Here is an 18,841-nt window from a genome sequence, read left to right as displayed (position 1 = left end):
ACAGAAAGGTTTGTCACGACATCTTAGACATCACAGATCACCGAGCAAACCCTGTCGCATATAGTGGCCGTGCTACGTGAATAGTTTTTAATAATGGTTTCGTTCCAGTCAAAAACTGCCGACGCGTTTTTAAAACAATAATTATGTTTTCTTCCATTTCCTGAAAAAACGCAAACAATTCTAATGCTGCTCTATGAAAGTGCTTTAACTTTTTTTTCTCATTACATCAGTACAGAGAATATTTTGAGAAGTGTTTTTGTAATAGTATTTCTCATTCCCACGAAGAACAGAAGGTGGCGGAACTGAGTACCGTGGGAACTATAGTAAATGTGCTAGGAAGGCATAATACAGTAATTGCTTATTTTCTTGTAGAGAAAGACCAATTTGGGTTTAAAACGTGTACTCCATCGAGACCAGACGTTATGCTGCTACAGTACGTACTGTATCTAATGCATTTTAAATTGAATTTTAATTGGCTATAACTATAAAACATACTACAATATGATTGAAAATAATAACAAGTAATTTCTTGCGCTGGGTTTTAGCAACAAATTAAACCTTTGACATAATAAAAGTAACACTGTGTTTATCAGATGGTGTAGACAATTATGCATTTAACCTTTTTATCATTCCTACAGAACTTCGGTACAGTATGTAAGCCTGCGAACACAATTTGTCAATTTTCATCAGTTTATTTGGTCAGAAACGTCAACACCATTATACGCATAGCGATCATAGATGTTATCTTTGATTACATGTTGTGCAATTTAATATATGACAGTATTTGACTTGTAATCAACAGCAAAAATGAGCATGCAAACATTTTAGAGGGGCTTTAAACGGTGAATTCTAGTACAGTGCCAGTCTGGTTTGCATTTTCCAATGAGCACTACAGTAGTAAGAGATTTCCCTTGATGTTGCATAATCTGCTTGAGGTCTTTGGAAACTACCCCTCTGGTGTAAGACATTTTTTATTTCAGGCAGGATGGTTCCGTTTTTGGCTTTGTTACAAGCATTGAAACATTTCTTTTCGATTCACTTCGATTTCCCAGCTTGCTTTTCAGACTCAAATGATTGATCCTGCTGTAATCTCTTGCCTTGCTGTAAATTAACCAATTATTAAAAAATAACACATTATTTACTGTATGTTTCCACTGTTACAGTACGTCTTAAATAGCCCTGACACGATCCGATGGATACTGCTGAATTGTTCCTTTTTTCATTTGCAATGTTATATAAAAATATTAAAATGGTTTATTATTTTCCAGAAGATATTTATAATTTAAAATACTGGTAAGGCTGTTCTTTAAAGCTTTCTAAGCAAGTTTCAAACAAATTTACCACTTTCAGTAGATTCTTTCTGGCCATTGATTTCTACTTCCTCATTCCCAAACACCATATGACAGTTCTCTTTCATTATTTACTGATTGTGGGGAAGAATATGAAAAATAATAATAATAATAATAATTGCTTACACTTATATAGCGCTTTTCTGGACACTCCACTCAAAGCGCTTTACAGGTAATGGGGACTCCTCTCCACCACCAATGTGCAGCATCCACCTGGATGATGCGACGGCAGCCATAGTGCGCCAGAACGCTCACCACACATCAGCTATCAGTGGGGAGGAGAGCAGAGTAATGAAACCAATTCATAGATGGGGATTGTTAGGAGGCCATGATTGGTAGGGGCCAATGGGAAATTTGGCCAGGACATCGGGGTTACACCCCTACTCTTTTCGAGAAACGCCCTGGGATTTTTAATGACCACGGGACCTCGGCTTTACGTCTCATCCGACGGACAGCACCTGTTTAAGTATAGTGTCCCCGTCACTATACTGGGGCATTAGGACCCACATGGACCGCAGGGTGAGCGCCCCCTGCTGGCCCCACTAACACTTCTTCCAGCAGCAACCTTAGTTTTTCCCAGGAGGTATCCCATCCAGGTACTGACCAGGCTCACACCCGCTTAGCTTCAGTGGGTTGCCAGTTGTGAGTTGCAGGGTGATATGGCTGTACAAGCAGAAGTGCTATGACTTTAGCAGTTGTCTGCAATGAGGATAAACTCACAGGTACTGTATTTACAAGTCAGGACTGTAAAGACTGTTATTAAATTGCCAATATTCGACAACGTTATTTGACAATAACCTCTTGAATGGCTATTGTACTGTAAGTAGGTGACATAGGAAATGTTTTATTATAAAATAAATATTGCTTATTTTACTGTTCTTAACAGATGTGACATGATTATGTTCGCCCTTCCATTATAATGTAAACTTTCCAGTTACTGAGTTACCAAAGGTATCACACAACATTTCACATTCCTCTGACTTTTAAATAAAAAGTAAATTACTACATGAGAATAGTGTGCACTCTTTTGTAATTTGCAGACATCATAACAAAAAGATGCACAGAATTCTTCAACCAGAAAGAGTTATGAGCTAGTATTTAAAGCAAGCATTCCAAAACCAGTGGTGGATATGATATTTTAATATACTGTATAAAAGTAGCATGTGTTCAATTTTAGAACTGAAAAATAAAGATTGAGAATGTAGCCAACCCTCAAGCCGCAAGCCTCTCTCTCTGAAGCATTACGTTTTTTAATAAAAAACTTTGGTTTTTAGTTTTAGTTATAAAGTGTTGTAACCTGGCTTATTATTCTTATTTGAACTTTAAAAGTGAATGAGAAAATACAGTTTCCTGCTAGGCACTAAGGCAGTTTCACTAATTTGTGCCTGTTCTCTGCTTTTCATGTCCAGTGATTTCATTTTGGTAATTTAAATGAAGTAATTAAGTAATTTAATTAATGTAAATTAAGTAAATGAACTGTGTGGCACTCCCGAATAGTGCAACTGATAAAGGTTTGGTTTTATGTTGCACTGGTTCTAAGTATGGATCATGTCAGTTGCTGGCTCTGATTCCACAAGTGGCAGCTCACAATGGGCACTGCACCACTGGGCATAGGGTTGGGATTAGTTAGCTAGCCTGTCACACAATGACATTGCTGAGGTAGATGCTTCTCCTCCAGTTGATGCTGAACATTTTGTATATCAAAGCATACCTTGTGGCATATCAAAAGTTCGACTTCAGAAGCACTGCCTCTTTCCCCTGTAAGGAATCTGTAGTGTGAGCCGAGACCTACAGTAAATGACACTCCTGGGGAGCCCAAACTATGTGATAAAAATAGTTGTAAGAAATATGTTAGATTTAAAATAATTGTGTCAGAAACTAATAAAGCACCAGAGTGCTAATTTCTAAAGATAGTTCAGGTGGGTTGCTGCGCCAGCATGCGTAGGCTGCAAAGGAACAAGTAATAGGTTTATTCCATGCTGAAAACAGAAGAAAGAGAACACAAACGTTTCGGCTGTGGAGCCTTCTTCAGATGTGAGCTCACACCCGAAGAAGGCTCCACTGCCGAAACATTTGTGTTTTCTTTCTTCTCTTTTCAGCATGGAATAAACCTATTACTAATTTCTAAAGATGTCTGGAAACACTGGTTGATTTAATGTGATCTTTGTTCTCTAGCTTAGTAAATGTGAAGCAGAAAGTCAATATTATACCAGTCAATGAATCCATCCAGCTGTATAGATTTGACTGCTTCATAATGATAATTCATTTGTTGTAAATTTGTTCAGTTGGAATAAAGACCCAGTTTAATAATTCTTTATTCTTTATGCTGCAAATAAACACTATCTGTATATTTCTTTGAATTATTTTTCAGTCAGGAGAGTATTAGTAATTACAATAATGCCATTGTCATTTGTGCCCTTGTAAGAATGCTCATGTGTAAAATCACAGCTCAGATTCAAATCAAATCAACGTTTATTTATCAAATGCACAACAATACAGCGTGCAGCAGTAGTTGCTGGCAATTAAATGTCTTTTCTGCGAGCTCACAAAAATCACAAAAATCACAGAAATCACAAGAATCACAAAAACACAAAAATAACAAAATTGAGGTTATGAAAAGAAGGTTACATACTGTAATAATAGATGTAATAGAAACGGAATAAAACTCAATATGAGTAGAGCTGCTATGTGTCCATGGTGTATGCAATATACTGTATACAAGTAGTGCGGTTATGCTGAATACAGTGAAAACTGTGTGTCCATGTAGCCAGTACAGGTGATTTGCTAAAGGAGTTGCAGGTTGGCTATTTAGCAGTCTTATTGCCTGGAGGTAGAAGCTGTTCCGTAGTCTGTTGGATTCACATAGTATTGATAGATCATTAGAAACAAAAAACATGCCTTCATGCCAGGGAACCCAATCCTCAGTCATTGAGAGTCACAGGGCCCTGAGGGTTTTAGCTACATCTCCGCTATTACATCAGTTTATGAGATTTTTTTTTTTAGTTGCCATAGAAAAAAAAACAACTGCACCTGCTTCAGATTAAGAAAACAAGTCAATCATGCACATTAATTAAAACAACCATGATGGGATCATGCATGCGATCTTGTCATTGCAAAGTCTGTTATACATTCTGTTTTATCAACATAGTTTAAAATAGTTTTAATACCATAAAAATAATTTTCACTAAAACTACCTACTGTACATACAGTACAAAAGCATTAAAAGAGTCAACAGCAACAGTGTTATCTGAACATGGATGAAAGCAGTTGGCGGTACAGACTCTGGAAAATATAATTCCAAAGATTCCATTAAGTTGTTTCATTAGTAATATACCCAAAGCATTAACGATGTCTCTAAATCATTAATGTATTCCATCCAGTTGCTAAATCATCTCTGCCAATAGGATAACACATGCATAAGAGAAGTGATGGTGTGTGACTGTTGACTTCACTGGTGTTGCTGCAGATGAAACAGAAACAGTTCTCTATTTTGGAAAACCGAAAAAAAAGGAGAAGTCATTTGTCACAACTACCAGCCAGCGAAAATCATCTCACAAAATACAGTAACTAACCGGTATCAGCAGCGGGTTAATAATAACAAGCACCGCCGCACGTGTTAATCCATCAGCACACGCTCTACCATGCGGCAAGCAGCACTATTTAAACCATCCTAACCCACTTCCCGCTGCTCGGTATTGAGTCTACTCCTTGAGAGCTCTACCTTGCGTTAATTCTGTACCTCGCATTCTTCTGAATTCTGGACTTCCCTTTCACCTTTCGACTTTGGACCTTGCCTCTCGTTTTGGATTGTTTGCCACTATTAGTAGTTCCTGAATTTCGAACCACCTTTCTCCTTTTTACCACTGACTTGCCTTACATACCGGATTGTTCGCCTGCTTCGTCACCTACCTACTCCTGCGTCTGCACAGGATCTGTATACCTTTTCATTGACGATTCCTGACAGAATACCGAGCCAGCAAGATGGATCCCGCTGACACTCAAGCCTTTCGTTCTCTTTTCTATCACCATTCCCAAGCTCTCACCCAGCTTCACTCACCTGGCTTTCGCCTTCCCCCGTTTCACCGGCTCCCGCACCGATTCCTGCTAAGCCTTTTGCACAAGCACCTGCTCCGACCCCCACGGCCCCACCCACCACTCCCTCAACCTTACCATTTGTTCTCACTGAAAAGTATGACGGCAACCCTGCATGATGCAGGGGCTTTATTGCTCAATGCTCCCTGGCTTTCTAGCTGCAGCCTGAGCGTTTTTTCTACTCCTCGGGAGCAGATCAGACTCACCCTTTCCTTGCTCACAGGCAAAGCATTGGATTGGGCAGTAGTGTTGCTTGCTAGGGGAGATCCGTAGTTCTCTGACTTTCAGTTTTTTGCAGACTGTCTTCAGATGCGTTTTTCTCAAAGCAACCCGGACTTGACTCGCCTTCAGCTGTCCTTGCTTCACCAGGGCGACAGACCACTGCAAGATTATGTGGCAAAATTCCAAACCCTCGCCACAGAGTCTGCCTGGAACCATGAAGCCTTGGTTTGTCTCTTCTCTAAGGGTCTCTCGGAGGAACTGAAAGACCACCTGGTGCTCATGCTACTACACACCTGGTCTATAGAGGCGGCGATCGCTCAGGTGGTTGAATTGGACATCTGCATTTGGCTTCGGAGAGCAGAGAGACACCCATGAAGAGGACCTGTGCGTCCCGTGGGCCCTCTCCCCTTGGTGCCCACCCTGCCACATCCACCCCTGTCCTTGGAGGAAAAGGAAAGGGACTGTGTCTGTACTGCGCTGCGTCAGATCACCTTCTCTCTGCTTGTCCTTCGAGACCCCCGTATTCGTATCAAACTCTCCCACAGCCTACTGTTAGAGTCGGTAGTGCTGTTTTTTCACAATCCTCTTCTGGGCCTTTATTCCCAGCTGAGATTTCATGGGTGAATACACACCTTCCCCTTTCGGTTTTGGTTGACTCAGGGGCAGTGGGGAACTTTGTAGATGCCACTTTTGTGAAGAAGTGGGATATTCCTCTCGCTCCGGTCTCGCCCCCTGTCTGCATGCAAGCTTTGGATGGATCACCGATTGCTCCTGGACAGATTACCTGGCAGACCATTCCTCTATCCCTTACGGTCAGTGCCACACATGCGGAGAACATGTGTTCTCTCCCTCCCGGCCTTTCATTGTTGAGGTTGATGCCTCTTCCTATGGGATTGGTGCAGTCCTCTCCCAGCGCCACAAAGAGGAACACATTCCACATACCTGTGCCTTCTTTTCTAAGAAGCTCTCTCCCACTGAGGTTAATTACGACGTGGGTAATTGTGAACTCCTTGCTATCAAGCTGGCCCTCAAGGAATGGAGACACTGGCTGGAGGGGGCTCACCACCCCTTTGTCATTATCACGGACCATACGAACCTGTCCTATATTCAATCTGCCAAGCGCCTCAACTCGTGTCAGGCCCGTTGGTCACTTTTCTTTTCTCGTTTCAATTTTGTCGTCACCTATACGGCTGGCTCCAAGACTGGGAGGGCTGATGCACTCTCTCGGCTCCATGACCCCGCGGACCTGGACTACATACCTGAACCAATCATCTCATACAACGGAATTGTGGCGGTGATTCACTGCTCTATTGAGGATCAGGTCAGACGTGCCCTCAACGGAATAAGATAAGCTTTTTGTGGCAGATCACTTGCGTTCTGCCGTCCTGCAGTGGGGTCATGACTCCCGGTTTGGGGGTCATCCTGGTAGCAGACGCACTCTGATCCTCCCGACCAGGGACTATTGGCGGCCTTCTATGAGAGCCGATGTTGCAGAGTATGTCTGGGCATGCCCCATCTGTGCCAGGACTAAGACTCCAGGGGCTAGGAAAGCCAGCCTTCTTCACCCCCTTCCGATCCCACACCGCCCTTGGTCCCATATAGCCGTCGATTTCATTATGGATCTTCCTAACAGTCAAGGCCATACCGTAATCATGGTGGTCTCAGATCGATTTTCCAAAGCAGCCCATTTTGTCCCCCTTCCCACACTGCCCACAGCCCAGGAAATAGCAACACTGTGTGCAGCAGGTTTTCAGGATACATGGTCTGCCCAGGGATGTGGTCTCCGACAGGGGACCTCAATTTGTCTCTGCCTTTTGGAAGGCTTTCTGTCAAGCACTTGGGACCCATGTATCTTTGACTTCTGGATATCACCCTGAGCCCAGTGGACAGGTGGAAAGGACTAACCAAAGCCTCTTTACCTTTCTAAGAACATTCACCTCCTCTTCACAAGATGACTGGTTGTCGCTGCTTCACTGGGCAGAGTATGCCCATAACTCCCTTACCTCCTCCTCCACAGGTCTCTCTCCCTTCCTCTGTTCATTAGGATATCAACCCACTCTCATCCCCGACACCCCCCCGGATATGGCCGTGCCTTCGGTGCAACAATTTATTTAAAAGCTGCAGAGGTCCTGGAGAATCGCTAGGACAGCTCTCACCAAGTTGTCCCAGCGCCAGGCCAGATTCGCTAACCGGCATCGCAGACCAGCACCCCATTTTCGGAGAGAACAGTTAGTCTGGTTATCCACGAGGAACCTACTTCTACGCCTGCCTTCCAAGAAGCTCGATCCTAGGTTTATCGGCCCCATCCAGATTCTCTCCCAGATCACAACAGTCAGCGGAGATCATCTCACAAAGAACTAACCAGTACCAGCAGCGGGTTAATAATAACAAGTGCCACCACAATCCATCAGCACACAGTCTACCGTGCGACAAGCAGCACTATTTAAACCATCCTAACCCACTTCCCGCTGCTCAGTATTGAGTCTACTCCTTGAGAGCTCTACCTGGCGTTTATTTTGTACCTCGCATTCCTCTGAATTCTTGACTTCCCTTTTGCCTTTCGACTTTGGACCTCGCCTCTCATTTCGGCTTGTTTGCCACTATTTGTACTTCTTGAAGTTGAACCACCTTTCTCCTTTTGACAACGGACTCACCTTGCATACCAGATTGTTTGCCTGCTTTGTCATCTACCTACTCCTGCGTCTGCACAGGATCTGTATACCTTTTCATTGATGATTTCTGACACATTTGTTTTAAGTTTTTGTCAGTATGAGACAATTTTATAAAAAGTTGAGTTTAGAAGTCATCTCTTTTGGATGTGGATCACCATTCTGTCTATCTGAATGGAGTATTGGCATGGTGGTTGCAAATAGCTGTGTATAAGTAAAGGGCTTGGTTTGTTTCATGTTTGAACATCATACCTTTCACTGTCTTTGTGATCACACCTCTTTTAATCTTGCAGTGCTTGCTCCCTGCTACATAAGTGACACTAACGGTTAGTTTCTGACACTACTGTATAAGTAATCTCTAGTTAAGTACTCAGCATCTTTAATATTATAGATAATGTCTTATTCCCAGTTCAACATGGTATCTGTGAAGCAATATGAGCCGAAGACCTATGGGTTAAATGCCAAGCATGCCAATATGCTCATTTACATCTGGGGTGTTCATTGCATAAATGTGCGTAAGTGGAGCTGAACACACAGCTTGTAATTCCAATGAGTTACAGGGATTTAAATACTGTATATTGTTAGAAACCAGGAGCCAAAATTGGCTTGAGCTTCTTAGGCTTCTCATACAGAAGTTTCCTTTTCTAAAATGAATATGGACTTCTCTTACAATGCAAAATAACGTATGTAACACATCAACCGACTGTTGTTTGAAGGTGCTTTTCTAAATTCAAAAAGAAATGTTAGCCTCTCTGAAGCAAGAATATTGACTGTTACACTGTAAAGGGGAATTAAGTCAATGCTATTCCCTAGATATTTAACATATTTTCCCTGAGCTAAAATCCATTAGAAAGTGTTTTAAAAAGTATCAGTATTCACAAAAAGGAATGATGACCCTATTTACTTTACACAATAAAAGCCTTAGCCTGTCCTTGTACTAGTAAACTGACGTAGATGATAAAAAAGTGTCAGTGTGATCTAGATAGCCAACTTTGCAAGAGCCTCTTACTGAATAATGTAAATGTTTTCAATATTTAAAGAAAGAGATGGCAGATAAATGTAAATACAGGATATGTATCTGAAAATGCCCACCTGGCTGTATTCCACAAGGGTGGTGAGATTTTAAAATTCTTGCTTCCTGTTGATGAAAACTCTTTCCACGTGCCTCATGGGCACTGAGCCAGAGTGTAAACAATATCTCGTGGGCAGGATATAAAACAAGCCCATACTTCATTTTTAATGAGCTTGCTGAAATGTCACCTACAGGATTTGTAAATATTTTTGTAGATGTGTAACAGACTTGCAGGGCTCTGTAAATAAATTGCACAGCTGTCATTTAGAGTCGTCCAATAATGGAGTCGGGGGTTTTTGAGTCAAGCCATTCACACTGTTTAGTTTTGATGAAAATATGTGTTCATGTTGTTTTCTAAATATATATAATATTGTTTTGTAAGAAATCTCCACTGCTAGGACCAACTGCACTGCTGCTTCTGTGTTCACGGTGTGGGAGGAAGTTAAAATGGTTACGTTGTCTAAGATTATAAGATAGGCCTTGTGGTTGTTATAGTGTCCAGTGGGAGGTAGATACGCACTCTGTCAATCAATTTTGCATAATTAAAATCAGTTCATTTTTTTTATTTCCTGAATCTGTTACTTTTACACCTATGGACATAGAGGCATCTCCCAGATGAGAGAAGTGTAAATTCACAATGGAAAGGTTAAGACACACACGCCTAATGCTCTTAATAATGCTCTTGACCTTCTTTACAACTTTCTGTTTGTAAAGGATATTTAAGTTGATTTAATTTGCCCCAATTAGTTTGCTACTTATAGTCAACCTATTGCAATGAACGGTACTGATGTGTTGCCAAACCAGAAAGTGAGACAGTATGTTGAGACACTTTCAATAAATACTCCCTCTACTGGTATGGGGGGGGTTGGATGAGGACAGTACAGTTATTCTTCCCAAAGGTCTGCTTCTGAGCCAATAGCCACTTTTGCATATTTTGATACTTGTAGTAACTTTGCATTGCCTGGAGGAGTGATGCTGCTGCCACTGACAGAACTGCAAGGTACACATGCCTTACAAATCTGTGGGGTCTCTTTTATGCACCAAATTGGGGGTTCCTTGTCTAACTCAATTACACTCCAGATCTGGCAGCTTTTGCCACAAATTGTAATAACACTACAAAGCTTAGGAACATTCCAGCATTGCCTGGAATAGCTCTGCACAACTGTCCAGTTCACCAGAAGCTTTAGTTAATGCTTAAAATGGTATTTTCTGTTTATTAGATGTGTTATGTATTACAAACTGGGGAAGAACTACAGTATGTTTCTGTGAATACTGGTGTAATTACAATGTGGAAGTACATGTAAATAACAGTGTAGTAACCACTGCTGTATACGTCTGTGTTTACATAGCAACCATGTACAGTATTTGGTTTAATGCTTCATTTACGAGAACATAATATAGTGTTATTTTTCATTTAATGAAACAAAACACTAAGGTCCATGTGAAATGTTGTAGTGTAAAATTGCAGCGATGTAAAATTTGGCATGGACCAATTCAGTTCCTTCATTTTATGACACAGTTTACACACGTTTCAGTTTTTAGAACATTATTATATGTACTGTATTGACTCTGAAAGATTTACCTAATATGTCCACACATAATAGTACAAATAGTACAAATATCAAAGTAACGTTGTTTAATAATTGAACAACAAAATAAAGGCTACATATGACAGGAAGCCACTTGGCCTATATGGTTTGTTTGCTAGTGGCTAAGTGGTTTGAGGATTTAATCTAGCAGTTCTTGAAAAGGACATGGTATTATAGCTTTGGCAACATAGCTGAATAGCTTCTTCCAGAACCCACAATACTTTTTACAAAATACCGTATGTTTACAGATCCGTATGTCTTCTGGTTTGTCTTTCTCTGTTCATTCTGAAGATGATCTATGGCCAGAAGAAGTTGCCTACTGTATGTCAGTGACATTTTTAATGTTTAAATCAGGTTCCCCCATAGTGCTGTCTGTGTAGGAAATTCTTTAAAAGCCATAGTTGCTCTTCACTAGACTGATACCAGAGCAGCAGTAACTCTTTTGCAGGATGGTAACTAAAATTGCATGTTGTATATTAAGGAGGTCTTACCAGTGTAATGAATGATTTGAACATAATATCCCTTGATTTCAGTTCTGTGCTTTTATTATACTTTCCTTTTTTTGCTTAACCACCTAGTTTAGAAGATGTACTGTACAGTAGATTACTGTATGTGCCAGCATAAACGCTTACAGTAGTTCTTTTTCATAAGTAGCTTTTCAGGCTCAGTGTTTCGATTATATATTTTTAACTGCTGCATTGTATGCTAATCCTCATATTTTGGTGTCTTTTGCAAATTTGAAAAGTTGGCTAACTTTACTATCAACAATTATACTAGATACCATTGAATCTAATTCACTGAAATAAATTTGGAAGAACAGTGGTCCTTATGCAGATCTTTGTGGTTCACCATTATTTGCCTCACCCTAATTTCAGCATTCATTCTTTAGAATATGTAATGTAGAAACTTTAATTATTTGAAAACAGTGGTCTGACTAACATGAATAGTACGAGCTAGTGACACATACTGTACTTTTCATTTTTCCAAGAGTACAAAAAAACCTACTATTTAATGTCACTCATAAATTATATTACACAAAAAAATTACAATAAAAACACCATGAGAAAACATTTTAACTGTAGTTGAACTGCCTAGCATATGATTTTCTGTTATTTTAGAAGTGATAGCTACTTAAACTAATGCTAGTATTGTGTATTTTAATTGTATATTCCCTTATTTTCTTTGCATTAAATATTTCTCAATACAGTGGGAAAGCAACACTCTTACATCTGTTTCTGCCTGTTTGTAATTTGGTAAATTTGATTACTTCTAATCATAATCATCATCATAATAATAAAACTAAACAGGAAAAATTGCAAAGTTCTTTCAAAAGTCACATCCTTACAGTGGAGCAATATTTTGTAGTACCTACTCTGTATCTATGGAAACTATCAGATGACAGTGTCTACGTTAAGCTTTCACTGAAAACAGTTTGGGCTTGTGTTTTTTTAATGTTTGAGATGCAGTCTATGGCTTTTAAAACAAATAACTTAAAACCTCTCTTTACTTAAAAAGTGTGATTTCTCCATTACTAGGATTATTGTTAGGAGATGTGCAATTAATTACACAAAACATGTGAATTAGAGATTTTTCAGATATTTCTATTAATATGTCTATTATCTCATAATATAAATTGTAATTATCATAACATTTATGACAGAGGGTAACATTGAGATTTAATATATACAGTACAATAGGTTATGAATTGAAATATTTTAAAGACATTAGCACTCCTGAGTGCTATAGCAATCTGCTCTGAAAGCACTACAGAAATGTTGATCTGACAGATGGCACAAATGGAAACCCACCTCTTGCCCCTGGTTCCTTATTTTAATTCTTTTTTTTTGGTGTGAATCATACACATTTATAACTGTTAAAGAAAAATGAATTGAATATTTTCAAAGACAATTTACCAGAATTTGCTTGACAGCTTCTTCATGTGGAAACCTAATGTTTATAGTAAATTTATTTCACCACTCATTGCTATCCCTTATCTAAGACGTACTGCACAATGATCAGTGTTTACCAATTCATCATTCTCAAAACACACAACATTATTTTCTTTAATGAGCTTTTAGCTGTGATGGGCCACAACAATATCAAAAGGATAAACATCACATTTAGTTCCAATAGATTTAAAGTGACAGCACTAAGGAAAATTCTATTCAGTGTTCAACATTCAACATTTTCATTCCTTTCTTTCATAGTTACATTTCTTTTGTGCAGGATTTGCACTTTTTTATTCTTTCATAAAACAGGAACTGCGTTTTTTTCAATAACACAAGCCATAAGGATGTTAAGTTCTGAGAAGAGTACAGGACCATTTGTTATTTACTTTATTGTAATTTGTACTCTGTAATTTGTGCAAGGCCAGATTGCACCATACTTCACCGAATTTCATTAGCATTTTACAACACTGATGCTATTGTTTAAAATGAATCACACTGAAATGCAACAACCCAATAATCAGTTCTGCACTCACCTATTAAATATATTATATTATATTAAATATGCCAAATAGAGATTATGGAGGACCCAGGATAAGGTATATATGTGCAGATAAGGGGACTTGCAGGCTCAACACAGAAAATTATTGAGCCCAGAATCAAAGAGCTGTGTGCTAACTGCCATGCCACCAGGATATTCAAACTGGTGACTGATAATACTGTATATATATATTTAATAGAACAATCCCTGTAAGACGTACTACAAAACTGTAGTTAGCACTAATGTTATTGAGTATTAGAAGTTTACAATTATGACTGTATACAGCGTTTTAGTATTACACAACACAATTATTCACATATAACTAGTAACTTGGCTGTTTTTTCCCACCAACCAATTCTTCTGTCTTTCATGTTGTGCCTTTATAGTTTGCAGCTAGTAGCTCAAGAAAGGAAACAAAAAAGCATACACAAATACAAAAGGCCATTTACTGCAAGAACATTTTGTCTGCAAATTGAGATCCTTTCAAGAAAACTTAATCTTTCCTTTTATATTTGCAATCCAATTAGTGCAAACATTCATACAGTAGTTCACATTGGTGAGCATATACTGTACTGTAAAAAGACAGGGTATTTTTAAAATACTGTACATACAGTACTGTAGGTACACAAGTTTTACCATCCTGTGATGCATAATACAAAGATGAATCCAGATTGTATTCAGATTGGCTTTAAAACCCCTTTTATGGTTGGGCGGCTGTTAAGGAGGAAGTAAAAATGTGTATTATTGCTTTTATACACATCTCTTAGTATTATGAGTGCAGTCAACTAATAGATAATACTGTATATCACACACCTACAGTAGAAACACCTGTATCTTATGCTCATTTTTACTTTATGTGAAAGCACTACATACATATCTAATATAATATACATTATATATAATCTAATAATATAGAGATGCTGGAGGGAAGAACCCTAAATTGTGGGTCCCTATGTCTTGTTTTATTAAAAAGGTCTGAATTTCCAAGAAATGTTCTATAAAACATTCAAATTACAGTAATTTTCAGTTTCCATGACCCATGTCACTCATTCCATACCAAGTTTATAATGTTTTAAACTGGCCTAGCATCTGATATTAAGACATGTTGTTCATATGCTCATTCAGTTATTTTATGGGGGACCTACAGTATGAGTGCACTAAAACGTATGTGATAGGTTCAAATTGAAGCTACCAGAAAGTTGTTTGTATGGTGGGACAGAATAATCACCAGTGAATAGAAAACAAGTTATTAAAGTACCTATCAACAACTTCAGCAAGCATATAAAAGCATTTGCATTAATTGTTTCTTACTTGCAGATTAACTGTACAGATATTTGCTAGGAGAAAGCTAAAAGGCTGTGAAAAATCACACTTTTAATGCAAGGTGAAAAAGGAAGTGCGATATTGGAAAGGGACACTAGGCTTCATTTAAAACAGTAGAGTGAGGGCAAAGAGATTTTTCAGATCAATACATTAACATATTTTAGCTCTTTGGAGTCTTGGTTCTTAAATGTGGCTGTACCACCTTATATTTGTTCCAAATAAACTGTTCCAGTTATGCAATTGTTTCATTAAACTGTTCTAATATAGCCCTTGATAAAATTAAACATTGCTGTGTGCTAGTATTTGTTAGTGACCTAGAGATTTATGCAGCAACTTTGTATTGTTTTGCAATGAAAATGCATAATAATGCAGCTAAAGTTACAGTAAGTTGTAATTATCGTTTATGTTATGGGTTTCCATTCATGAAAATAAAATGGAAACAATTAAAAATGATTAAGGTTATCCTTCACAGCTGGGGAAAGAACAGTTTCAAATTCAGTATGTTTGGATTTTGATCTTATATTCAGACAACAAGCTAAACAAAGGCATAACGTGTCATTTTAAAATACTGCTTCTTTCAAGGACAAGAATGATTGAATATTTTAGTTACTTTTTCATGCACTACTTAACAGCTCTTATTTTCTTAAAAAGTTAATATGTTTGCATAATTTTCAGAGTACCATGAAGCAATTTTTAGGTTTCCATTGTCTGTTTATAAAAAAAAAACTTTCCTGCACAACTAACTCTTTCTTAAGAGTTGCTTTGCAGAAAAAGAGGAACTGAAAGCTGGTGTGAAAAAATATTGGAAAATCACAATGGCCGCTGTTTCTGATTACTGCACAATGTTTTATTTCACCTCTGCAAACACTTGGAATTTGCGAATAGCAGTTCTGTTCATGAAACCTAGCAAATCAGTATGTGCTGTATGCACTGATCAAATGTTCAGTCCTTCTTTTCCTCCAAGAAAGTTAAGATATGTGCAATGCCATGCTGATGAGGGAAAGATTTTGTTTTGTCCATTTTAATCCTTGTCTTCCCTTCTATATAGGCCATTGGGGATATAACTAATTGCAAATTGCAAGATTCTGGACTTTGAAAGATTCAGTCTTTTACTTGCTTATCTTATACTATGTTATTTTAGCTAGGCAGGTACATAACTGAATACAAAATTCTACATTTTCATGAGTTCTTGAACTTTCCACACAAACCACAACATGCTCATAAAGACCACTGGTCCACTTTCCCAGCTAGAATATCTTAATGAATTGAGTTATAGTCATCCTGAACAAGATTAACCAGAAACCTGATTATGCAGGTTACACTAAATACACACAGCCTTCTTTGCTGCAAGCTGCAGACAGAGCACACATGTCTAGAAATGTTTTTCTTAAGGAAAAAGATAAAACACGTTTTCTTTTAAACTTTCCTAAGAAATACAAATGTCTGCTTGTACTGACTTACTGTAGATGGCTTTGAGAAATGTGAAAATTAGCACTGGAAGTTCCAATAGAGGGTGTTTAGATGTGGTGCTGGTTTAGGCTTTTTAAGGATAACTGGAGAGAAGTGTGCTGTTTGATAATCAGTACAACATGTGCAAAAGAATGCATGTCAGTGGGTTAGCTAACCCAGTTATGGACATTTACTGTTTTTATAACCACTATACTCATGCATTGTTTCTCACTGTTAACCCATATTGTCATAATTCTTTGGTTGGAATTGTTTAATCAGATTGGATTATCCTTTTGTACTTTTGTTCTACTATGATGTGGTTTGTGGTCAAAATGCTGACAAGACAGGAGGAGCTGGTATAATATGCAAATATGTAAATATGAAAAGATGAATATGCAATCTTATGTCAGTTGCCAAACAAGCCCAACTCTTGCTAGATACTGTAGATCTGTTTTATTGCAAATGGGGTACCAGTCCTCAAACACTGATTGTAATGTGTGAAATTTGGTTTGTCACACATAAGAACATTGAATATTAACTGACAGCTGCATTGAGCCAGGACTGTTTGTTTTTTTTTCTTTGTATTTGTTTCTAAAGAGGATACAACCTGCCCTTGGAGAGTCAGTTATGCCACCCTCTTTACTTTTCACATCACATTCTGCTTTTTAGCCTTGTGGAGCTAAATCTAAAATTTAACGTATTCAATGAAGCCTGTAGCTTACTTTTGAATCATCAAACCTAAGCCCTAAATGCTGAAAAGAGAAGAAAAAGAAACACATTTTGGCTTTGGTGCCTTCTTTGGGCGTGAAAAAGGCTCCACAGCCAAAACATTGTGTTTCTTTTCTTCTCTTTTCAGCATGGAATAAACCTTTACCTGTTCCTTTGCAGTCTATGCATGCTGACGCAGCTAGTTACTTGAACTACTTAAGCTCTAAATGTATACTAAAGCACAGCACATTTTTAACAGTACTCCGATTTGATTTGAAATGTAGTCAGAAGTGCATGAGACTGCTTCTTTAAAGAAAGATACTGTAGAAAGATACAATTTACTGTGATGATTGTAATAAGAAGTCAAGAAATGATTTTTGTGGCATTCGAGTTTTAAGGGCATGACTGTACTTCTATTCCAAGAGGAGAGGAAGTGAGTGAAAGCAATTTTTTATGCACTTAGTCTTTCAAAGGAAACAAGTTGTACTAACCAGATGTTCATGGCCTTGCTCTAAAATTACTTTAATGGTGGCAGGGAGTATACAGAAATACACATTGAGGCTGATTGGAAACTGCTTGCCTAAAAGCAAAGGCAGTAACATGTAAGACGTGCACTTGTTCAACTTAGAGGTTATCATGAGAATAAGCTTGAAAGCAGTTCAGATCACTCTTCACGCAGCTGGAGGGCTTTGGAAACCACTGAGATACATAAAAGAGAAGCTAGGGAATCAAGGACTAGAAATAACTTGCAAAGATCTTTTTCCTTTTCTTTGTTGTAGTGTCATACGGAAAAGCAGTTTGTATGTTTTAAATACTGTACCTTTTTATATTTAGCACTTACTGATCTTAGTGCAATACTATTTATTTTCTTTCCCAATTTAAGTTAGTGCTACAGGTAAGAATGAGTAACGGGTCTTGGAAAAAAGAAACATTTTGTAACATGCGCTAAGACGTGCAGTCCATGTTGTGACTTCCACTAATACTCAGAGTGATCTAGCAAATTTCAGAACTGATATGATGATTAATAATAATACATCAATAATGGGTTTATTACAAGAGAAGACCATTATTGTACATGCTGCATACGGTGCAAAATTCCATTGTGTACTGAATATTTTAAAAGATAATGGTGGGTCACTACGATCTTTTAAGTTTTGGTTTAAAAAAAACGCATCATCTATAAAAAACAGTGAATAGAACTTATTACTATTAGACTAGGCTTTTTCAGCATGCAGAGAACAAATGTTTCCATCTGTAATGGCTATGGTATTGCAGAACACTATGGTCCCCAGGGCAGGCTTTGGGAAAACCAATGAAACTGAAAACTCACACAGCTGGAGTGAGAAAGCACAAGCCTTTGCATATGTAATACCGTATTACCATTTTGTCAGTTTCTGAGGGGGAATATAATAAAATAGATATATGCCCCAGTCTTTGTTCACACAGAACCCAGTTTTTCAATGTTGGTAACAGTAAACTTAATTTATTTTAAGAATGTGTCTTATACATTTCACAAACAGCTTGCATTTGTGAAGTGATTTCTCTCAATGGAATTACTCTTGAGATACTGTATTACTATTTTTCGGGTTGAGGTATATGAAAGACAATCAGTCCTGTTGTGGCTCAGTGGAGATCCCTTTAGAAACTGTTTTTGAATATGTTTATTGGAAACAAAAAGGTACTTGATGATTTTTAATCAGGTCGCTAATTTATATCGAAGACTTTGCCAGTTTCTACCATGCTCGCTTTAAAGAGAACTATCTGGTGGTACAGTAAATGTTATTGAAATTAATTATTCCCACATGAGTTTTCAGTGATGTGTCATCTCAATACACACTACCCTTTGGATGTGCATTATTGTCAGGCATAGTTACAGTATAC

The 18,841-nt window shown here is 38.2% G+C and overlaps 1 protein-coding gene across 2 annotated transcripts in view; it reads left to right on the top strand.

Annotated features, from left to right (window-relative positions):
- Positions 1–18,841, top strand: part of gas7b (growth arrest-specific 7b) — a 121,907-nt gene that overhangs the window by 646 nt on the left and 102,420 nt on the right. Inside the window, exon 1 of one of the 2 annotated variants that reach the window (XM_088599578.1) lies at positions 365–433. The exons of the other annotated variant lie outside the window; for it this stretch is intronic. The gene's annotated coding sequence lies outside the window, so the exon portion shown is untranslated. Of the gene's footprint in view, positions 1–364; positions 434–18,841 lie in introns of those variants that run through there. 2 annotated transcript variants of the gene reach the window in all.

Source organism: Lepisosteus platostomus, chromosome 11 (assembly GCF_059453375.1).
Source record: "Lepisosteus platostomus isolate fLepPlt1 chromosome 11, fLepPlt1.hap1, whole genome shotgun sequence".
NCBI lineage: Eukaryota > Metazoa > Chordata > Actinopteri > Semionotiformes > Lepisosteidae > Lepisosteus > Lepisosteus platostomus.
This window is presented reverse-complemented; position numbering and strand designations above follow the sequence as displayed.